At 43.4% G+C, this 24,818-nt stretch overlaps 1 long non-coding RNA gene across 1 annotated transcript; it reads left to right on the plus strand.

Annotated features, from left to right (window-relative positions):
* Window positions 1–1,066: 1,066 nt before the first annotated feature.
* Window positions 1,067–24,276, plus strand: LOC139075966 (uncharacterized). Its single transcript, XR_011527049.1, has 2 exons — window positions 1,067–1,215; window positions 24,027–24,276. It is a non-coding gene; the product is annotated as an uncharacterized lncRNA (long non-coding RNA).
* The last annotated feature ends 542 nt before the right edge of the window (window positions 24,277–24,818 follow it).

Genomic DNA, 24,818 nt, shown 5'->3' on the forward strand with positions numbered 1-24,818 from the left:
AATGAGAAAGAAGGAGTTAAAACTGTCCCAATTTGCAGATAGCATGATTATCTACATAGAATGTCCCAAAAATTTACAAAAAAGATCCTAGATCTAGTAAGCGAGTTCAGTAACATTGCAGGATATCAGAAGAAAATACAAGAATCAATTGAATTTCTATAGACTAGCAAGGAACATGTAGAAACCAAAATTAAAAATATGATACCATTTACATTGTTCAAAAAAATTACAATACTTAGGTAGAATTCTAACAAAACATATGTAGGACTGTAGTATAAGTAAGATGCAACCCTTGGGGAAAATGGGTTAAGGCTACATAACACCTCTCTGTGCTATCTTTGCAATTTCCTGTGAATTCATAACTATTTCAAAATAAAAAGTTAGGGGGCTGGCCCCGTGGGCGAGTGGTTAAGTTCACACGCTCCACTTCAGCAGTCTAGGGTTTCACCAGTTGGGATTCTGGGCGTGAACCTAGCACCGCTCATCAGGCCATGCTGAGGCAGCATCCCACACAGCAGAGCCAGAAGGACCTACAACTAGATTATACAACTATGTACTGAGGGCCTTTGGAGAGAAGAAGAAGGAAAAAAAAAAAGAAGATTGGCAAGAGATGTTAGCTCAGGTGCCAATCTTTTTAAAAAAAAAAAAATCCAAACTTAATAGGAGATCAGAATTGGGAAAAAAAAATCCAAAAGGGCTGGTGTTGTAAGCCTGAATTCTGTGTTTGCAACATCTTTTCTCCATTGCAGAATGGAGTGTGATGCCTTGAGAAAGTGTCAGGGACTCCAGATTAAATGCTTTGATCGTGTTCCTAAGTCTCTAAACAGCTTTGAAGGGTTTGTTCTCCAGAGGGGTCCGAAGTTCGGCGCACTCCTGCCTACCAGCGCCACAGCTGTCAGCACACAGGGGCCGGCGGCCAGCCCTCCTGGGAACAATCCTGGTTACGGAATTCCTTGCGTAGGAGAAAAACAATAACTTCCAGTTGAACAAGAGCTAAAAGAAGGGAAGCTGTGACGGCAGCTCCATTGAACAATTTCTCTAAGTACAGACAGGCACCGCTTTCCACCCTCTGGTCACGTTCCACCTCCCATTCTCAGGAATTCTCTGGTAGGTGCACCTTGTTCAGATAAGAACTGCACAGCATTTCTTCGTGGGCCCCTGCAAGCCATCCTTTGCAATGGCACAGCCTCTAAACTTGGAGTTTTGCGGCCGTGGGTGAGTAATCAGTTGGCTGAGCCATGCTGGTTGAAGGGCACACTACGCTCTGAGACCTTTAACTGAAAGGGAGAATGAACTGGGATTTGTTTACCTGGTTCTCTTGAGGTCTGAGTTATTCACCTCAGCTCAGTACGCGTGCTGGCAGGCCTTGTGCTAGGCATGGGGGCCACAGAAGTGAATAAAGCACTTGTCGTCCCTGCCTTCACCCAGTTTGGTGGGGAAAACAGACGTTAAACAAATAAACACAGAGAAATGTGTAGTAGCCCATGCCTTCCAGAACTCACTGCCAAGAGACCAGTAGCGGAAAAATAAACCAGGGACGTCTCAAGGAGATCAGGAAAAGTTCCACTGAGGTGTCCTTTCAGCTGATAGAGATGGGTAGAGGCAGAAGGATGGAAACGTGCTCCAGGAGGAGAATCCATGTGTGCAAATAAGGAACAAGGAGTAGCTTGAAGGTTTTCGACATTGGAAATGGGCTCGTTTGGCCCGAAAGTAGGGTGCCCGCGGGCTCGGGGGAGATTTGTTCATTGCAAACAGTGAACAGTGAGGGCACAGCCTGCTGCTTCCACTGGTCAGTCTGTGAGCAAGCGCTTGCTGAGACTCCCCAGGCTGAGCTACACTTTGTGGGGTGGAGAATAATGTTTGGGCCCTCCCTTTAAGGAATTTCCAAACCACAAACAAAAAGAAAAGGAGATGTGTTGTTTTCAATGTGTGAAAGGGCGAGCTGGCGTTGGCAGACTGAAAATATCACCAAAAGGTCTGACTAGCCTCTGCAGCTGTTATACATTACTAGGGTCAAAAGGGCTGGCCTTGAATGTCTTATTTTTTCTCTCCCAATATCCTTGCTTTAAAATAGAAAAAAAAAAACCTAGCTTAAAAACAGTCTTGTTTACTTTATCCAAGATTAAAGAGCTTGAACCGACTTGGCCGGCCTAAATGGATTTTTAAGTGCTTTATGGACAAGTACCCCTAATTGCTAAAATGCTAGACCGGGCTTCTGTGACTGTGCTGTGCTTGTGTTGTCTGGGTTTGCTTATTTACTTTCCTTGTTAGAGGTCAAAAGCTAAGTCTCAGATTAGAAGATTTTAATTTCTAAAGCTGAGGCTTGAAACAAGTTCTCTAGAGCTGTGTCTCACACACGGGCAGTGGCCTTCGATTTTCTTCCTTGAGCAGGCTAGTCAAAGATCTAACAATGTCTCTAATCTGATGTTCTGTACACAAGAAACTGGTGCGGTGGTGAAGCACCTGAGAGATACGGACCACTGTCCATGTGTTCTGGAAACACGGAACCACCACAGAGAAGAGGAGGAAGGGACAAATTAGAATCTCTGGCCTCTTCTTCCTCTTCTTTTCAGCAGTCTTGGAAGCAGCCTGGGATGGTAGAAAGACCCCAGGGTGTGGAGACCCAGGTTCTGAGTGCCAATCCTGGTTCAGTCACTGAGAGGCTGTGTGAGACTGGGTGGAACGCTGCACCTCTTTGAACCTCAGCTTCCTCATTTATACAGTAAGGGCAGTAATACCTGCCTTAGTGCTTGGTTATGGGATCTAAACCATGAGGGCGAAAGTTCAGGCAATCCCAAAGCCATCAGATCAACAGAGTTCAAGTGAAGGAGTCCCTCTCCTGGAGAAACCAGTCCCAGATAACTGGCTCTGTTGGAAGTTGGAGTCACCCACCAGATGGGGCAGCGGTTCTGGAGCGGCTTTCACCCTTGGATGACCGATGTCCATCATTCTCTGGAGAAGAGGGCCAAGGCCTATTCTAGAAACCTACAGGGGAGACACAGGGAGTAAAAGCCAAACTATGAAGCAAGCATTTGTTGTCAGGCATGAGCTAGAGGCTGTGTGTATTGGGTCAGCAGTGCCTCCTCCCTTAGGAGAGATTCGTAGTCTAGGAAGGAGGCAGATGGCAACTCTGATCATAAAGCGGGGTGCAGTGAGGGGAGGAAGGCCGTCAAGAGACTCATTTCAATAAGGGAAACGGGCAGGGGGCTTGCTGAGGAGGCAGTCTGAGCCAGGCCTTGAAGGATGTGTAGACCTAAGGGGACGAGATTGGAAGAGGGTTGGGCAGGAGGCCTTAATGTGAGGCAGCTGAATTTTCAGATGTACAGAGGTGTAGAAACAGATGTTGCATCTGGGGCAGCAAGTTTCATGTGAATGAGCTGTTGGGTATTGCAGGTGAGGCTTGAAATGAAGTGGGGATTGAATGGCCTGTATTTTGTGTGTAGATGCTTATTAGACATTTTTTCAGTCGGAGTAACTCAAGTTGACGGGATGCATTTTGGTATGGCTCTCTTTTCGTTTATTTTTCATTTATTTACCATGTGGCATGGGAAGTTCTTTCAACACCTCTAATCAGATCACAAGAAATCAGGAAGTTGTCTTCAATTATGAGTTTGATTTTTGCCTGTTTTCTGCCCTGGGGAAAGCAATAATTCTTATGTTTGATTTCATTCTCTATCCTGTATAGCTATTGTCTCTCTTATCATTTTCATCTCTTCTCTTAACTCTGTTTTGAAAGCATTTCACAAACTTGTCTTCCAATCATGGATATGATTTTCCTTAGTGTTGGCACCTAGGGCGGGGTTGGGGATGAGGGAAAGGCTTCGTAAGAGGAGAGGGCTGTGAAGGCGAGCATATCAGAAATTCCTGGGAACTTCTATTGTTAAGTAGGAATACAGAGAGTTACCTCAATCCCAGCAAGCATTTCTGAACCTCACAACAATTTATCAAGTTTGCCCTCCACATTATTGATCTCATATTTCATAGCATTTGATTTTGTTTTACTGTCTCATTCTTCTATCTCCTTGAAGGCTTCTTGAATATCCTCCTCAGAGGTATAATCTAGCAGTGGGTTGATAATGACAATGCATAAACTGGTTGTTCTCAACCTTGACTGCACATTACATTTGCCTGCATCTACTTAGGGAGATTAAAACATATTGATGCCCAGTCCCCAATCCACACTTTCCGGGGTTGGGACCCAGGCACTGGTATATTTTCAGAGGTGATTCTAAAGTGTTGCCAGGACTGAGAAGAGATAGTGTTCATGGGACATGACCACTACCTCCTGTCCTAGCCACCACTCCTGTCTGCAGCATTTCATGTAGGGACCACACCTTCCAAGTTGCACTAACATTGGTTGTCTCCACTTTTCTGTCCAGCTGTTCTTGGGGAGTCTCCATCTCTTCAAGCAGAATAGAAAGGAGTGGGAGCCACAGTTTGGGTATATCAGCTGTGTAGTATAGGGACCACATCCCAGTTTACTGAACACATGTGTTTTCTGATCAGGATCTCATAATCTGAGAACACAATTTTTTTTGGCTGCATTGATCGGTGCCTTTTTATACAGCTCTCTCTATACAAAAATGCTTATCATTTCTTGCTGATTTATTTGGTCACAGTTGAACAATTCCGTGTGTGTCAAAGATTTCCATTCCCTGCCAATATCTGCAAGCAAACTGGAGAAGGTCGTCATATTTATGTTCAAGGTTGACCGTCACTCCTTGCAGAGTACTGCAGCTGAAGATTTGGGTTAAAAAGATGATGATTTTACTGATAGTGATTGCATCTAGTTTCCAAAAATCATTAGGCCTGTAAAAATTTGGCCTTATACACACTCTTACTTTTCATCTATGTGAAATCATATAGTTTTTCTTTCAATTCTACTGTCTTTTACTCATTCATTTCAGAAAATATTTATTGAGCATTAAATTGTGGGAGCCCCATGAGGGGTACTCAGTACCAGCAATGTATCTGCTTTCAAAGGGCTTCCAGGCTGTTTTAGGAAGGCACACACAGACACATACAGCAAGTTAAACACACACACATGCCACACTCACTTACACACGGCAGTGTATGTGCGTCTGGGGAAGCCTGTCCCTCTCTGTGCCGTTTAACAGTCATGAGATTTGGTTATGTGGGTAGGGGATCCTGGCAGCTATATGGTTGGTTCTCTGGGTCTGTGGCCTCCCAGTGACAGTGCCTTTCAGGTACACATTGGAAGCATAGGTCAGAGGTAAGAGAGTTGCAGCAGGACATGCATCTTTAATCTATTTTTTTTGTGGAAATTCAGATGTTTCTGGTTTTTTCCTTCTTTTTAAAAATGTGTATCTATATTAGAAAGAGTCAACATAGTCTACGCTAGAAGTCATCAAGGAATCTATTTCTTTTCACCTCAGGGGAGTGTTGAAGACAGAGCTCTCCCTCCTCTAGGAAAGGAGAAAATTATTTTCATTTGCTAATGATTTGGGATGCAGTTTTAATAACTCTTCAAGGTCTCTTGTGGAAGTTAAAGATGAAGCTGCATATGTTGAGGAGAAGAGAAGGCATAGGATGAGCAAAGGAATAGAAAGACATGGGCCTTAGCTGTGGGCCACTATGGAGGAGATCTACTGTCCCGAGAGTGAGCAGGAGCTGCCCTGGACTTGAGTCCTTACTGGTTTCCTGCCAGAACATCTACCATCTCTACGCAGAGCCTATGCTCCTCAATCCTGGGCATCCTGGGAGACCAGGAAGGGGCTGTACCAGTGAAATGCATTTTTCCTAGGCTTTGAGATAGGAGATGGCTTTTGCCCACCTGCTGGTACCAGTAGAAATTGGGGAACAGAGAAATGTTTCCCCCCACAGTGGCAAATGGCTCACATTTTGCCAGCTCATTTCCTGTTGAGCCACTGGAATAACTTTCTGTAGTCTTCCACCTCCTGCTAATCTTAAGACTGACCCTCAATGTCTGCTTAAGGGACTCACATGCAACAGTGGCAAATAAATAACACCAAACCAAGCCAGCCCTGATGGCCTAGTGGTTAAAGTTCAGTGTGCTCCACTTCAGCAGCCTGGGTTCGGTTCCTGGGCACAGAACCACACCACTCGTCTGGCGGTAGCCATGCTGTGGCAGCAGCCCACATAGAAGAACCAGAAGAGCTTACAACTATACACAACTATGTACTGGGGCTTTAGGGGGAGGAAAAAGGAGGAAGATTGGTAATAGATGTTAGTGAAGGGTGAATCTTCCCCAGCAAAAGATAAAGTAAAATAAAATTAAAAAATAATGCCCAACCATAGAGGACTCCTGAACTCAAAGAAGGGGCACCAAGTTGACCATCACAACTTATGGTTCCCACTGAGTCAAACTAACTAAAGAGCCAGAAGAAAATTGATTTTATTTAAAGAGTGGCAAGCTCTCTAAAAGAGATAAAATTAGAGAATGCTAAAAGACGTGATTTCTGGATTTAAAACTTTAATAAAAAAAACTAAATGATAACCATCTGTTATGGACTGAATTGTGTCCCCCCAAATTCATATGTTAAAGCGCTAACCCCAATTTGACTATAGTTGGAGATTGGGCCTTTAAGGAGCTAATTAAGGTTAAATGAGGTCAAAGAGTGAGCCCTAATCCCGTAGGACTGGTGTCCTTATCAAAAGAGGAAGAGACAGCAGAGAGCTCTTTCTCTGCACACACACAGAAGAAGCTATGTGAGGAGCTAGCAAGAATCTGCAAGCTAAGGTGAGAGGTCATACCAAAAACCAACTCTACTGGCACCCTGATCTTGGACTTCTAACCTCCAGAACTGGGAGAAAATAAATGTCTATTGTTTAAGCTACCCAGTCTGTGGTATTTGTTATGGCAGACCACAATACACCATCATTCCTGAAAAATGACTAACTGGTTTTGAAGATCAAAAGAAAGAAGTATCTTACTACACTGAGCAATATGTAATACAAAGAAAATGAAGCGATGAATGAAAAATATAAGACACCAGGAGGGTAAATACAGGAAATATAATACGCAAATAATAGGAGATGTGGAAGGATGTAGAGGAAGAGTAATAATAATTAGGGAATTAATAGAAGAAAACTTCTCTCAGCTGACTCAAATCTTCAGATTTTAAGGACTTACTGAATAAAAAAGAGAGTTAATAAAAATTAATGTCAAAATCAGTATAAACAACAACAGAAAGCCCCAGATATCTAAATTTATTCATCCTAAGGACAAAGAAAGACTTTTAAGCTCCGTTACAAAAGAAAGAGAATTCAATTAGGAGCAGACTTCTCATCTGGAGCACTGGGAACCAGAACTACATTTCTAGCTCCCAAAGGAATCTTACTGAGAGAAAAGGACAGTAATATAAAAGCTGGACACATACTCAAGATGGCATTACTATGTCAAGGCAAAAGAAAAACAACCATTCAAGGACTCAGAAAGTCCATTACTTAGGTATCTTATTTAAGGAGAATTCATGGCAGAAGAATTCAAACCAAAAGAGAGCAGAAATTCTTTTAATGTGTAGAGTAAACTATAGATGGATGGACTTCCAGTTAAAGATGACCACACATCTACTATTTCTCTCTCCTGTGACCTCATTTAAGTTATGGTAAATGAATTTTAAAAAGGAAAAAACCCACAAAGTCAAAAAGGCAGGAGAGGAAAGAGCAGCAGATGAAAGGGTTCAATAGATGTTTGGAAATCAAGAAGTGAGTGAAGCACAGTGGAGCCAACTCACTCTACAGAACCTGGACTCAAGAGCACCAAGGAGAGCGAAGGGCAGGGCAACATTGGGAGCTGGAAGCCAGGGCAGGGGGATTGGTTAAAGATGTCTGCACATCAGCTGTACTCTCCTCCATCCCACAGTGCCAGGGAACTGCCCCCTCACCAGGAATCTGCTTCCTCCTGGGGAGGTTGACTCGGAAAGACTTAGAATGCAGAGGACAGCAGACACAGTCGAGGGTAGGAGGTAACAGCTAAAGCTTAATCCAGGGGAATTAAGTGAACGTGTGAGTCCTGAGCAGGGGGAACTCCCTTGCAGCCTTCCTCTTTCAACCCTCCCCAGAAGACTGGTGGCCAAGCATGGATACCCAGGGGAGATGGCAGCAATAACCTCAGGAGAGGATAAATATCCCTGGACTGAAAAGTGGGATAGAATGTATTTCTGTCAGATCTCTTAACTCACCCTGCTATCATATTGGTATTATTGATTCCTTCATTGTACCAATCAAGCATACAGAAAAGAGCGTATACCAAAGTTAGAAGGTATTGTTTGACCCTTGGTCAGGGGAAAGTAGAATGACTTCCTGAAAATGACTTCATGAAGATAGCTGGAATTCACTCAAACATCATTTTAGATCTGTGTCAGAACTGTGTGACTTAGAGAATTAGGTAATAACAGCTATGAGGATGCTGCTGCTTTGAGTTTTGAAGCCCATGATATAAATGTGTTCATTAAGTTGAACCAGTATTTGAACATCTTTGACACTATAAAAATGCCGATTTCATATGGCTCAGCCTACTAAAGATAGGCTCGATATGACAGTATGGGTGGAGAGACGGACTGCTCTGGGATTCTGCAGTTCCAGGTTCTGACAAAATCTCTACCAGGAAACAACCCTGGTTACATCGGGGGCAGAATTTGACTTCTTTAGTGGGTAGGGAACTTGAAATCATAGTAAGATTTAGAATTAAAAATACAAAGGAATAAGAGAATTAAAATCATTGTATTCATTTTTTTGTTGTTAAGAGGGAATCTTTTTTTATATTTGGTATTTTAGGTATTTGTAATGCTAGAACTTGGCTAATTATAAGCGAAATCCTTGAACTCAAATTTAAAAGGTGTATTAAATATTTGTTTTAAATTCGTGATGGTTAGGTTGAATTAGAATATTTTAGATAACTTTAGAGTCAATGTACTTATAAATTTAATATTTTAAGCATAAAAATTACTTATATGCTCAGGAAAGTTTTGTTTGTTAATTCAGGAAATGAAGTATTTTAAAAGAAAATTGGATGTATTAAGTTTGTATATGAATTTTAAAATATTTGAAAGTGTCTAATGAATTTTTTGTAAATGGGACCAAACATCATTCAAAAACTCCTTAGAGGCAATTTCTAAGACCTGTCAGACTTATAAATAGACCAATAACATTTGTAAGTTCAAGTCAAAAGTTTAAGAAAGAATGAGATTTTTAAAATTCTAACTTTAATAAATTGAATATTAACTCAAAACAAAAATAACACAAATCTCTAAATATTTTCTGTGAACAAAAGCCATTCCTGAGGACACTAGAAAGCTGGCAGCAGCCTGCTGACATTTTGCAGGCTTTGTCAGAATTGTCAGCTCTCCAACTGATGATCCCACAGGGAAACTCTCCGGTTGACGATCACCCCCATGAGCAATCAGACCTGCAGGGTCTCACTTTCTTTTTTTTTTTTTTTTGAGGAAGATTAGCCCTGAGCTAACTACTGCCAGTCCTCCTCTTTTTGCTGAGGAAGCCTGGCCCTGAGCTAACATCGTGCCCATCTTTCTCTACTTTATACATGGGACACCTACCACAGCATGGCGTGCCAGGCGGTGCCATGTCCGCACCTGGGATCCGAACCAGTGAACCCCGGGCCGCCGAGAAGCGGAACCTGCGAACTTAACGGCTGCACCACCAGGCCGGCTCCCAGGGTCTCACTTCTAATATAAGCAGGCAGTGAACGACCCCTGGACGCTGCTGGTTGCTAACATCCCTTCTCCCTTCTTTCATCCTTAGAGTCCTGGTCCTGTTTAGGCAGCAATTTGCCCACACTCCCCTCCCAGACTTCCTTAAAGTTAGGGTTGGCCATATGGCACACGTGCCTTAAATGAGATATAAAAGTGCGTTTCCCTGCATGGGGCTTTTAGGAAAAGGCTTTAAAAGGCATAGACTAAACTGCATCCACATTTTGCCTTTTAATCTTTCCTCTTTTCTACCTCTATCTATCTGGAATGTGGATGTGATACCTGGGGATGAAGCAGCCATCTTGTAGCCTTAGAACAAAAGCCTAGGGTAGTGGAGCAGGCAGTTAGAAGGAGCTTGAGTGCTTGATGACTTCATTGAGAAGGTGCAAGGCTTTAGACTGTCTTGTTGTTTGAGAGAAACAAACTCAATTTAGTGTCATCACTATGTGATGGTGACTTTCTGTTACTTTCAGCCAAGCCCAGTTCTAATGGACTCAACTTCATATATGAAGAAAGATATCAAGGAAAATCAACACATAAAATGGAATCTGGAGATCAAAGATACTACCAGGAGCAAAAGAAAAGTCCAAAATAATTAAAATAACTATATTATTCTTAGAGAGTTTCATTCATTTAACCAATATTAATGAGTGTCTTTTAAGTGCCTATTATAAAAACTGGATGAGAGACAAAATATAATGTTGTATCTATAAAATTAGAATAGAACATTGTGAAAAGAGATGACAAAAAAATAGAAAAAAGATAAGAGACCTAAAGGATATATTCAGCATCAAAACGATGAGTTCTAGAAAGCAGGAACATAGTTGAGAGTAAAATGTCAAAAGAATACTTGAAGGGAATTTCTCAGATGTGAAGAAAAGAGTTTCCTTATTGAAAGCACCCAGTGAGGCCTCAAGACAATGAGGAAAAAAGGATCACACCCAAGCAAAACCAAGAAACTTCAATATATCATAGTTAAATCAGAGCTCCTGGACTCTTCCAGAGAGAAAACAAATCAGAGATTAAAAGTGAGAATGGCGTGGGTATTCTTAGGAGCAACATGCCTAAGGATGCTAGACAAAAGAGAATCATCTTCAAAATTCTTAGAGAAAATAATATGCAACCTAAATTCTATTGCCAGCCAAAGTGTTATTCAAGTGTGAAAGAGAAATAAAGACTTGGGCTACAAGGCATCCTTTCATAGGAAACTACTGATGGATGTGCTCCAGCAAATTAAGGGAGTAAACCAATAAAAAAGAAGACATGGGGTCCAGAAGGAAATGGTCTCCAAAAGAGGAGAGCACAAAGGAAGTCTCCAGCTGAGGATTTTGTAGCAGGTCCAGGGAGCCAGCCCACCCAGATTAGAGAGGAACAAAGGTTCCAAAAGAGAGATCCAAAGGGCAAAAAAAAGACAACTGTTTATACAAAAATTATCTGATATGAAGGAACATTCCAAAAGAAAATTCTAGTAGGCTTATGGTAGATCAGCTGCTGCATGTGGCAAAACTATAGGTACATAAAAACCGAGTGAGTGAGTAAAACCAGGCAACCATTAATTTTACAAAAATGAAAAAATTATATGGGAAAAAATATAAACTTCTACTTGCCATTGCAATGAACATTATTTACATAGCCACAATAATGTAAACATTGATTGTTATTGAACAAAAGCTATTTTGTAAAAGTTTTTGGAAGGACGAGAGCAGAGCATTGGGTTTTGGTGGTATTACAACAAAATTTTCGCTCATTTTAACAAGAAATCGATAGATAAGTTCTAAAGATTGATGAATGAAAAATTGGTGGTTGGAAAGTCTTTAGAAATCTGCAGGTTAATATCCGGAGATAACAGTTCAAAGAGGCAAAAACAAATTGCCTCTAGGGAGCAGGCTTGAGGAGCAGGAAGGGCTGGAGTGGGGAGAGGTCATTCTTTATTCTGAATCTTTGGGTGTGATGTGTGTGTGATTATTTGCAGGTCCTACACTTACACTGAAAACCCTCTATGCACTGCTTCAGAATGTACCAGCCTCAACTTTCTGTTATTCAAATCTTGGCTGTATGACGGGTTCTATACGGGATCTGGACAGCTTCCTGCGATGCAGCCTGACAGTACCTGGCCTCAGGCCCGTGCCCTATGTTTCTTACTTCATGTCCTTGGGCTTCTCTGTGAAGGCCCAGGCAGAAGCCACCATGGGAAACTGCTCACTTCTCATGTACGTGCAACCTGGGAATGCAAGGGAGTTAACAGTCCATGAGTCAAATCTTGGATCCACTGAGCAGGATGGGGCGTCTTGAGCTGGTGGCTGCATCCTTCCCTCTTTCTCCCACTGGATGGACAGGGCTGAGACATATTCATGCAGCTTTCCAGGAAGTCTCCCAGGACAGAACGACCAGTCACCTGCAGTCATGACCAAGCTGGAGTGCTTCCTTGAACTGGTTCTCCTCCTCCCCTGCGTCACTCTCCTGTCACTCACCCTGTCCCTTCGATCAAATCTCCAATTTCCTTGGTCGTAGGCTTTGCTTTCTGGCAAACCCAGATTAAGACAAAACTGATTAAAAACTTTTAAATCAAGGCAAAAAGAAACTAAAATGAATTAATCTATTTTTTAACAAAAGATCTACATGGAAGATGATAATATCACAAGGAAATGAAAAATGTAAATGCAGGATTTTTGAAACCAAAGATAAATACTTGAAGGGGAAAGCTGATGATTTAGAATTTATAATTATGGATCATCTCAGCAAAATTAGAAGCTGAAGGAGCAAAGAAATAACCAGTAAAAAAAAATGCTCAGAATTTCCAGAGTGAAGGGGGCTGAGCTGGTAAAATGTCTTGTGAGGACAGAACGGCTATTATTTAATTTCATACATCAATTGAAAACATAGACTTAAAAAGATGGGACTGCACCCACGAGCAGAATGGAGGAGCACGATAACAGGTGTCAATTAAGGCTGGTGGAGGAAGCTAGTACAGAAAAAACCCGAAAACATGGGTTTCCTAGCCAAATACTAGGAAAAGAAAAACAGATAAATGAAGACTACCAACTAAAATGAATAGGAAACATAAAAAAAGAAAAGAACTAAAAATAAATACATCACTTAAGCCAACAATCATAAAAGGGCTGAATTCTCCCTTTAAGAAGATAGCTGCTCAGGTTGAAAAAAACAAAACAAACAAAATTTTCACCTATATGCAGTTTATAAGAGACATCTCTAAAAGTAAATAATGAAGAAATGTTGATTTTAATGCTCAAAGTTATACCAGGAAAATGCAAACAATTAAAAAACAAGAAAGGTGATATTTCAACATAAAGCTCAATTCAAGGCTTGAACTGTTAAATAAAGAAAAGAATCCGATTTTTAATCATAAAAGATACAATCTTTGAGGAAGATAAAACAGCCATGAACCTTTGTGTGATGAAAAACCTAACAGCCAAATACGTAGAATAAAAACTCCTAGAAATATCAGGAGAACTTTACAAAATCACAATGCTAATAGGAGATTTTATTACACCTCTTTCATTATTTGGTATATCAAGGAGATAAAAAAAAGCAATGTAGAAAGTATTGAAATCTCACAACCAAGAAGTTAATTTAGTAGCTGTACTTAAATTTTTTTTTAACCCTGGAAAACATGTTTAAAAGTCAACATTTGGTTGACCACAAAGAAAATCAATAAATCTCTTTGATAAGAGATTTCACAGGTCTCCTTCCGGGACCACAGTGCTCACAGACGGCAGCTCTTTTTGTCCCTCCCGCTCCCCTACTCAGAGCAGAATCACTCAAGCCTGAGTGTAGTAATGAGAAGGAGGCAGAGAGGAGCAATGGAGCCAAGGGAACTGGGACTATTGAGTGCCTACTGTGTGCTGGCATGCCTGTGTGCCATTCACTTTTTTATGTTTTCTCATCCAGTTCTCAGCACAGCCCTGAGTAAAGGAATCTCCATCCATCTTGGAGGTGATGGACAGGTTTTCTCACTGTTCCCCCTTTTGGACGATCAAACCCCTCTCAACTCCAGCAAGCAAAGGCCCTGCCTTCCCTCAGAAGGAGGAGCAGTCCCCTCTGCCCTCACATTCAAGGCCCTTTCCCATCTCTGGGTAGCTGTCTTCCACCTCTGCAGTAAAATGGGCACTGTCACACTGACCTACTTCCCAGCAGGGTCGTGAGATGTAACGACTAATTAGGAAGGCTAATAAAATATTTACAGAGCCTATAGCACACTTTGGAAGTGCAAGGGCTTACTTAATAAAAACAATGTCAGTGCTAGATAAACACGGCACAGAGCCTAGGGCCACTCTGGAGAAGAGAAAACAACTTGCCAGGGTAATTTCAAGCTCTATTAGATACTTGCAGCAAATAGCACTGTTATCCAAGAGGACAGAAAATCTGCCACACAGGAAATCTTGACTGAGCCCACAGCCCAGCGGTGCAGAGCAATACGGTTTGATTAAAATGAGCAGTGACCTTTCATGCAAGCACCAGTATCTCTGGGCTTTTTCAGAATTCAGGAAGGTAGAAGTGGGTCGGCTTCACGCAACCTTGGGCTCAAGCTCCAGGGCCTGGCTTGTTTTTAAAGAAACGTCTCTCCAGGAATCTGAAGCAGAGGGCTTCAGGCCTGGCCCGGAGGAAAGGAGGGATGTCTTGGCGAAAAGCGTTGAGGCATTTTGGATCTTTGCAGGGGACAATAGAAAGAGCAAGTGACACGGCCAGTGTATCAGAAGGGTCCAGACCAGAAGACAGAATCCATGCCAGGAATTTGGTGCAAGGAACTAGTGTGATAGAAAATCTGAAAGGGCACCCGGGAGACCGTGAGGTCTCTCAGAGATCGGCAGTAGTGGGAAGCCGCTAGAACCCCAGGGGCAGGAAGAACAAACGTGGAGTGATGGGAGCTGGGCCCACGAAGAAGATGCAGCCACTGCCAGAGACATCATAGAAAGAAATCCTGGCTTCTCCCCTCCTCCTGCCCTCCAATCTCCTATCTATGTCTTTCGTGGACCAAATCTAAGCAAAACCCAGTAGACAAGGAAGCCTGGGACACGTAGTTTGCATGGTCAGCACCTGTGGCACAGAGCAGAGCAGCGGAGGGCTCTGAGGATCATGGGCAGATGCCCAGCACATAACAGCGTAGTGGAAGGTGGGCCAAGCAAGGTCAGCTCAGTCAGACAGGATGCTAGACTCCCACCAAAAAACGACAGGAAACGCTTACAGGCTTTTAAGCCAGGAGTGACTTTCCCCATCACAATGCTAGATAAACAGCAGATCAGGAGCAGAGCTCTGGCCTCCTAACCCCCAGTGTAGCTCATAAGTCATTACCTGGTGAGCCTGGTGCCCACTGCATCCACTCCCCATGAGAATAAGCCTTTGGGACAAGGCATATGGTTCTGGTCACTTAACACAAGTTGTGAAAATCCCGAAGCTGGCAGCCCCTGGGAGCATGTGAGCTCGATCTCTGAATTTTGTTCCAGTCTTTCACTGCTTCAAAGACCCAGTGCCAGGGGCAACCTAATTCTAACTGGTTAACCAAATTCAAATACCATGTAGGCGTGGAATTTCAGTTACAGAAAGTCACCTTCCACCGCAAATTACTAAGCCTCACAACAGGGTCAGTGAACAGGGTAATGTGTTAAAAACATCAGAGTATGTGAGTCAGTCAAGTGACCCCAAAAAGCAATCTGGAAAGTTCCAGACAAGCTCTCCTTTAGTTTTCCTCCCCAACAATGGTGTTTAAAATTGTAAACAGTCTTAGGAATCAAGTTATGAATCAAGGAGAGTTAAGTTCATGGGATGTTAATTTAATGGCTCACTTGGGCTTTGACTAATTTTGTGCTTGTGACAGTGTGATAATTTTAGGAACTCCAAACTGGGAAGTGAAAAGTAATTCATGTCCATTCACTCTGTGTCAACAGAGCTGAATTGCTGGGGACTACGTTCCTTTAGGTGGGCGGGGAAATGGGTTTCAAAAACTCGCAGAGAGTAAGGGAGATCATTTGCTGAAGGTCGTCAAATTTGGTGGTGGCAGAACTGGAGACCAGAATCCCGGACTTCAGGCCAGGGGTTGCGCTGACGACATGAGGAGAGCTGTTTAGTTAACAGTGGCCTCCCCACTGTTTCCTTATATTCTGTTCAGAGGCTGTTTTTCTTTTCAAACAGCTTGGCAAGAATATTTATTCTTACCTCCCATGGATAGGACACTGTATTTCTGGAGCTCCAAGAGTTTTAAGATATGATACTTATCCAGGAGAAGCTCGAATGAGGCAACCATTTTATCTGAGGAGAAAGTGAGAGAATGCCTTTCCCGGGGTCCAGCACAATGCCTGGCACAGAGGAAGAGCTCAAGTGATGGGAACTTCTTTCGCGGGAGTGGTATTTACTAATGACTGTGCTGGATAGCCTCCGTTTGCCCTTCCCAGAAGGCCCTCCCTAATGGACTGTAGCGGGATCTCAGTCCTCTCTGTTTTCTGTTTGGTGTGGCTACTGGAGGCACTGGTGGGAGACTGAGGGTGAAGGCAAAGTGCGTGGGATGCTGCGCTCTTCTTCCAAAGGCCACGGCTCTTGCGCAGGTCATCACCCCCTCTGTTCACCACCTCAAGTCTGGGGAGGGGGTAAGGCTGCCACGGTCACTGGTCTCAGGTGCTTCACTGGCCCCTGTTGTCTTCCTAACCCTGTCCACGCCCTCAAAAATAATCCTTTCTTACACTCTCCTTCATTACTCCATTGGAGGGTGCCCTCCTTTTCTTTTCTGGACTCTGTCTAATCTAGCAATTGAGTAAACTACATTTCATAGTTAAAAACCAGTTTGAAAACTCTCAGGGCCTGTTGTGGCCTCTTTGGCTAGCTGTAGTCTGGGTACAACTGTGTCTTTGCTATCTCATCCTTTCAAACTCCTCATCAGGCAGCTTATGGGAAAGGATGTTGGAAGAATTTAGACCAAAGACGGGTGGTCAGACATTTGACTTATGGCCCATGTATACAGATTTTCTGGAACATGGTCGATCAAGAATATTCTGTCCCACTGTAACCACACATATGCTCATATACCAGTGCCAAGCTCCTGACTCCTATATACTCTCTCCTGTGGCCAGAGATTCTTAAAAGAAGTACCATACCCAAACCATTTGCTATGATTTCTGGGAAACTGAGCATCAAATTCCAGCACTTAGAAAAGTGTTGGACACATCATGGGCCCTCAACACCTGTTCACGGACTAATGACTGAATTCTGGGATATACCCACATCCCACTATGGTTGGCATATGGGGCCATAAGAAACCCTCAGCAACTCGAGTGCAAAATGTGCCCCCATGCATTTCCATGCCGATGTGTCCAGGCGTTATCCGCAGAAGGCAATCCCTAGATCTTTGAGAGACACCAGCAGAAGCATCCAACTGGGTCTCTGATTTTAAGCTGCCTTTTCTAGGGGACTATACCATGCATTCTTGGGGTTGGCATTTCACTGCAAGCCCCTAATTCTAGCTTTTGAATTCATTTTAATATTTAATTTTAAGTGATTTCCGGGTTGCAAATTATACTAGTGTATCTTTTTAAAGCACCAGTAGAGTTAGACTATATTTTGCTTATTCAAAATGATGCTTCTCATAAATTGCTGTATTATTCATTCCTGTGGGTCTTGAGTTTTAGTGGCTATGAGTTAGAAAATGCTAGCCACAAAAGTGTGAGCACATGCCTCTCAGCGTGGCCAGCGGGCACTAGGGTGACCAACTTGTCACGGTTTGCCCAAGACTTTGCTGATTTTAGCACTCAAAGTCCTGCAACTCCAGCAGCCCCTCAGGCTCAGGGACAATTGATCACCCTCACAGGGACAGGAATGTGGCCTGGTCTGCCGTCGTGTTTCCATGTTGGGCCCCCTTCCCATCCCCTCTCCCTTGGCCTTTCTCTTTTAGCCTCAAAATGAATTCTGTAATAGGGTACAGAAGTGTTGGTGTTGGAGGTAAGAGGAGGTGAGGAGGATCCCAGAAAGGCACCTTATAGAGATTTCCCAAGTAGGATGTCAGTGCAAATGTGAATTATCTTTCTTCGCGGCCATTTATGTTGCTTTTATGCCACAGGTCTTTCCTTCTCCCTTTTCCGGTTTGATGAAATGTTTCTGCCCCTCAGCCAGCACCTCTTTGTGCCCTGATGTTGGGGAAGTCCGGATGGAAAGCTGGATTTGCTTGGCCTTGCAGTTCTCAGGCCTCAGTGGCTAGGCCTGCCCTTGCTTATCGCTTGTTCTTCTGAATGGACACACTCCATAGCGAAAGGTCCTATTAGAATTTGTATTTCCTGGAACATGAAAGATACGGATGGGAGAATTTGTGTGGGTGAAGTGTGTGGGAATATAGAAATACCTACATTTTACCAAAACATATTTAAATAGAGAGAAGAAAAAAGAGAAAATTCACCCCACAGCACCTGCCCACAGAAAGAAAGAAGCTATAGATGAGTGGGCAGGGAGCAGGCGGAGAGCTCTGGCCCAAAAGCAGCTTGTGCCATGTGCACTTCTGGCTGATCCAATTCCCTTTCAGGACTCTCTAAAACCCGAGTGAGCCGTGTGCTTTGGGAGCAGGTACTATGAGTAGGACTTCTGCCTTCACCACTTTCTGGCTGTTTGAACTGTGGCAAAATGCTTAGGAACCATGAGCTTCAGAGGCCTCACAGAGAAAGTGGAAATAAAGATACTTACCTTGAAAAGCTGGTCTGAGGATCAACTCAGATAATGTGTGTAAAGGTTTTAGCCAAATGATGGCATATAATGACTGCTAAATAAATACAAGATTACCCTGTCTCCTAACCTTAATTAATTTAATTTCATAATCCTGAAAACAAAGCATTCATTCATTTATACATCCATTCATTTAACAAATATTTGTGATGCTGAACTGGGCCCTGAGTATAACCCAAGAATAACCCAGGCGATGAGCAAACATAAGGGGTTCTGGCCCTCATCGAATCTAACAGGAGAAAATAGGCATTAACAAAGCTAAACAAAAATAAATTTTTAGTTACATGTGTATTAGGAAGAAAAAAAATATGGCCCCATGAGAGAGCATAACAGGCAGATAGGAGTTTGCATGTGGAGGAGGTCAGGAAAGACTCTCTGATGAATTTAAGTTGAATACGAAGGGATCGTTAGAGATAGCCCCACAAAATCAGAAGGGTAGGGGTGGAAGGAAGAGGGAACTTTGGAATAGATCAGGATGTGCGAAGTCCCTGAGGCAGGAAGAGCTTGGTGCACTTAAGAAATTGAAAGGAGGATGTCGTAGCTGGCTTGCCTTGAGGGAGCTAGAGAGTGAGATCCAGTAAGAAACAAAAAGAGTGGCCACTGAGAGTGAGAGGTATGCTGGCTGCGTCAAATGAAGTAGGAAAAGCAGGCCAGATCTCCCGTGGCCTTGCATGCCACGTGTCATAGAGATGACCAGCTCCCACCAAGACTCATGCTGTCCCTTCCTGGGAAGTGGCTGTCCAGTCAGGACACCACTACATCCCTACCCCTCTTGCATTTAGCTGTGAACATATGACTATTTCTTGCCAATAAATTAAAATGATACATATCATTTCTAGGTCAAGACTTTTAAGAAACAGGTCTGCCTTCTTCACAGGCTCTTGTTCCCCTTCTTCCAGCTAGAAGCAGATGTCTGTGAGGCCCACAAAAGTGGTAGAGTTGCAACATAGAAGGAACTTTGGTTCCTAAATCCTGGGAGTTAGCTGCCTGCTGACTAGGACCCATCACCTGGAACTGTTACATTACTCAGAAATAACCTTCTATTGTGTTTCAACTGTTATATATATTTTTTGCTCCACTTGTTACAGCAGCTAGTGTTACTCTAACTTATACATCATGCTAAGGAGTTTTGATTTTATTTTGAGTTCTATTTTGCTCTAAGTATAGTGGGAAGTTGCTGAAGGATTTTAAGCAAGGAAATGACATGACCTGATTTTCACTATAATAGATGATTACTCAGGCTGAACAAATTAGGGGAAGGGTGGGGAGGTCTAGTATTTTATAGTAAACAAGACAAGAGATGATGATGGCTAAAAATAGTGGTAGCAGTCGAGAGAGAAAGAGTTTTGGTGTGTGGGATCACTAGGTGGGTGAGAGAGAGAGAGGGATGTTGAAGATAACTCTCATGTTCTGACTGGAGCATCTGGGTGCCACAATGGTGAACTCTGGGAAGAGTCTTGGCTGGGGCAGGGGCCAGTGAGTCAGAATGAACAGTGCAGAAGCAGGGGCACTTCTGTGCCCGTCTCTTGTTTTTGTTAGTCTTGCCTATGGAGCTGATCTTCGTGGCATCCTACAGTCAAGTTACCAGATGGAGTCTGGTCTAGTTAGCGTGGGACAGCTTTTTCATGCTAAATAGCAAGCCATCACATCATTCATTCATTTGTTCATTCGTTCACTCAACCAGGCACTGGGCTAGGGACTGGGAGGTTAGCACACAGTCCTCTTGAGGAACTCATAGTCCTCATACTCTCCCTCTTTAATTGCTTAAATAAATCTATCACAATGGAATCAGTAGCCAGAGGAATTGATAATCAAGGATAATATTGTTTCTGACATGGGATGGTGGTGTGAGGGGCAAGGATGGAAAGGGAGGAAGTCTAGGAGCAGAAAGGGCAAGGAAGGATTGTTTCCCTTAAAAGTTTGCAGTGTTTCCACCTATACAACTTTACTGGATACTTAAAATGTGTGTGTGTGGGGGGGAAACAAGGCCCAGATGCTCATGAGACCTCCTCAAGGTATCACAACTAGAACAGTCTTTTGATTTCAGGTCTGTTCCTTTGTCACTGCACGCCATCATGATGCTTCTTTGGATGGGGAAAAGTGCTTCTATAAATGGGTTCAGAGGAAAATGGTTGAATGTGGGGTTTAAGGAGAGGTTACAGCTGTAGGGGGTGGAGTGAGGCCTCTTCACCTGGACAGGTGCTCTGGGCTGCCTGGCCATCCACACTGGGTGAGGCCACAGTGGGTGGAACTGGTTTGGTGGAGTTCCTAGTATGGAGCCAGAGGGGGACTGCAGGCTGCTTCCTGTGGAGCCCAAGGGCCAAATTCTGTGTCCAAGTCAGGGAGGAGGGTGTTGAGCTGGAAACAAGGACACGCTGACAAGGTCAGAAGCTGGTCAGGAAACAGAACAGTGGTATGTGGGAGACACGGCCTGGTTCACAGACCTCAGGGACTGACTGGATGTTTTATTGGGGTCTGTTTAGATCCAGTCAGAAACAATGTCATTTCCTCAGAGCCAGGAAAGCTTAGAAAGATAACCCTGGTGTTCTTGTGAGCATGTGTGTGTGTGAGCGCATGTGTGTGTGCGCGCGCACGCATGTGTGTGCCCATGAGCACAGGTACATGCTCATATACATACACATACTCATGCTCAGGGTGTGTTCCATACTGGTGTGGGATCAGGGATGGGTACAATTGAAGCAGGGACGATTAACAACATAACGCTAACTTACCTGGAAGCCAGAGAGCTAGCCTGGGAAAACGCTTGTTTCTGCCCACGCCGGCTCTCTCTGCATCACTAAGTTTTCCAGTTTTGTTCCCAAGATTCATCACACGCAGTTCTTTCTTATACTATTTTTACTTATAACTGGGGAGGTATGCTGAAGACGGGGGCATGCTTCCAGCTCTCTCCAAGACAGAAAGGGCCCCGTAAGCCTTTGCTAGAAAGAGTCAGCGGTAAAATCAGACACTGTGCTAATATCAAACGCTTGGATTCTCCCTGTGAAGGGTGGTCTGTTAAACACAAACATGGTTTAATGTTTCCACCTTCCAAAAGACTTTTCACGAACATCTGCTTATAAATCAAGAGAGCTCTGCTTATATATTCAGTGCCTTTATTTTCAGATTGGAAAAGGTGCTCAGACATAATGAAAACAGATTCCCTGAGGATTATTTGCAATTTAACAGCAAAGTGCCTCGGATGTGCCAAGCACTTTAAAAATACTTTTGTAATCTTCTAACAACTCCACAAGCTAGGTACTATTATTGTCCGCATTTTACAGATGAGGCTGCTCAGGCTCAGTGAGGTCAGATAACTTGCCCAAGGTCACACAACTAGGGAGTGGCCCTGGTAGGATTTGAATCCAGGCTGTTGGGTTCCAGAGAACCTGCTCCTTAATAATGTGCTCCTCCTTCCATGGGCAAGAGAGGCCTCTTCTCTGCTTTGTTGCATTGATGGTTACCAGGCTGTCTGCTGCACTAAATGGGGACCTCGAAGGCAGGAGCTGTTTCTCATTTTTCCGCATGCCTCCAGCTGGGGATACAGGGGCTGGCACATGAGAGGCTCGTTACATGTTTGCTATTGGAACTGGGAAGGCTTGCCAAGGTGATCTGGTCCATTCTCCTGCCCCTGCATCGTCGTCTGGGATTCTGCATACAGAAACCTTATCTGCTCCTCCTCACCCTCACGATGGCCTTCCCTCCATAGTCTGATCCCCTCTAAACAAGCTCCCCTGGCAGACCAAATCCTGGTGCACAACCATGGGCATCTGTCATTTCCCTGCAGGGCCAACAGGAAATGTGTCCGCAGCACTGAACAGTAAACAATTCTGAGTCTCAGCCACACTTTATCTGGGCTGGGCACCGAGGCAGGCTGTGGTCGCTTGTTACCTCCACAACGAAATTCCCTCCAGTTCCAACAATGATTTATCAAGTGTGCCCACAGCCAGTTTCACTGTGTTCCTTTCCTTTCAGGGGCACAATAGGTAAAATCCATCGGTGAGGCAGAACGGTGGATTAAACTTATAGATTCAGACATAGGCACTTTCCTCAGTGGGGAAGAAATCTTCCATGCTGCCTGGGTTTCCTCCAGAATACTGCCCCAAGGCCTAATTGGAATGAGAAAAATAGATCAGCCTTTTCCACATTGCTAGTAGACTTGGCAGAGGAGGGAATTTGATCATAGTGTCCTACCTACATTTTCAAAATGGCGGATCTTGACCCAACAGAACAACTGACTAAAGGAGGGCGGAGGTTGGGTCACATTATTGGGCTCCTCACTACACACCGGATTTTTACATATATGCCTTTAAAAGTCACAACAATTTTATGAAGGGGCTATTTTGAGGTGCACTCAGGGATGAGACTGAAATCCAGAGGTTACGTGACTTGCCCAAGGTCATAGAACTTGAATTTGAACTGAGGTCTGTGTGACCCCAAAGTTCGAGGTGTTCCCATTACACAGTGCTGTCATAGACCTTTACTTTACTGAGCTACCTACACAGAAGGATTTTTCTAGATTGCTGCAATAGATGTCTCTAACCTTTAAAGACACCACAAGCGTATAAAGAGAATTCTTCTATTTTGAACACTTGACATCTGTTCCAAGATTTATATAGTAAATAATGTAGTGGAATACTGTATTTTTGAAATATCATGTTTTTGAAAAGCTATCCTGACTTAATGGAAATAAACTGTAGCAAGTAAAGGTGAAAAAAGGTAAATGTTACAAGCATTTCATTTGGAGTTTCAGAATTTTTCTTCTTGAGCAAAGCTAACAAGCAACATAGTCAAACAAGGAGACAAAGTTAACCATTAACTTGGGGGTGAAAAGTCAATGGTGCGCACATTCTTTAAACTGCCCTGCCCACACTCCAGCAAATATTAACATATATGGGCAAGGACACTTTCCTGTAACTATACAAGTGTGTTGTATACACTCAAAAAATGCCAGCAATGAAGACATTGTCCAATGCTGGTCGTGCTGTTACAGAGGCCAAGACAAGTGACCTACTTAAGTTCACCTGGCCAGTTAGAACTGGGGCCTCAGGGCGGAGCAGTCCATGGCGTTCCAGTCCTTGTGTGATGGTTGGATAGTTATGTCCTAGTTGGGCAAAACTGTAGTACGTGGCATGGCTGCTTCCATTTACAAAACAGTGATGAGCTCATCATCCTCTTGGATCCAACACCGTATCTGAAATGAAAAACAAACCTCAAAGCCACCCTCTGATCATTCACCTCTGCTGGTATAATCCGGGAGCCAATAGGTGGATGACCATTGATGTCATTACTTTCTAGTTTTGAGTTTGCAGACTGGTTTTCTAGAAGCAGCATGGTCTAGTAGAAAAAGCATGGAATTGACATAACACTGAGCCGAGTCCACAACCTAGCTCTGCCAGTGGGCAGTTGAGTGACAGGGCAAGTTGTCTCCCCTCCTAGACCTCAGCTTTCTCACTGATGCAATGGAAATAATGATATGTAATAATCCCTATGTCTAGTGGGTTAAATACTGTCCCCCCTCAAATTCACGTCAACTTGAAATCTTAAATGTGACCTTATTTAGAAATAGAGCCATTGCAGACACAACTAGTTAATGGTAAGATGATATCATATTGGATTAAGGTGGACCCTAAAGCCAATAAGAAGAGGAGAAGATGCAGAGAGATAGAGAGAAGACCACATGGAGATGGAGGCAGAGATTGGAGTTATGCTTCTACAAGCAAAGGAACGGCAGGAGCCACCAGAAGCTGGAAGAGTCAAGGAAGTCTCTTCCCCTAGAGCCTTTGGAGGCAGCGTGGCCCGGCCAACACCTTGATTTGGGACTTCTGGCTTCCAGAACTGTGAGAGAATAAATTTCTGTTGTTTTAAACCACCAAGTTTGTGGTAATTTGTTATGGCAGCACAAGGAAATTCATATACCATGCAAAGGGCTCAACAGAGTGACTATCACATAGAAAATAATTGATAAATGCCACCGATAATTATTACTCACACAACATGATGCTCAACCAGCAACTAGAGTATTCTGCAGTTGGCGGCAGAAACGCCACCATCCCCGTCTAAATGACTAAAGAAGGTCTACACTAGTTTGACTAATTGCGAATCTGCATGTTTTTCCCTTCTTCCTCCACCCAATCCCTTAATCCTGCCACTTGACCACGCTTATGGAAATGTGCCTTCTCTCTGCCATGTGCCTCCACTTTCCTCTGACCTTAGCTATCATTTATAGATCCACAGGTAAGTACTTTACCCTAGCTGAGCCAATCAGAGTCTCTGGCCTGTGAATTTAAATTTTGGAACATATAGAAATATGGACTGGCAGTCTTTCAAGCAGAGTCACATTAATGGTAGACACTTCAAGAGATTGCTCTGAAACTCCAGACTTATGCTACTATGGGCTCCACACAGCTCTGA

The sequence above is a fragment of the Equus przewalskii genome, chromosome 15 (assembly GCF_037783145.1).
Source record: "Equus przewalskii isolate Varuska chromosome 15, EquPr2, whole genome shotgun sequence".
NCBI lineage: Eukaryota > Metazoa > Chordata > Mammalia > Perissodactyla > Equidae > Equus > Equus przewalskii.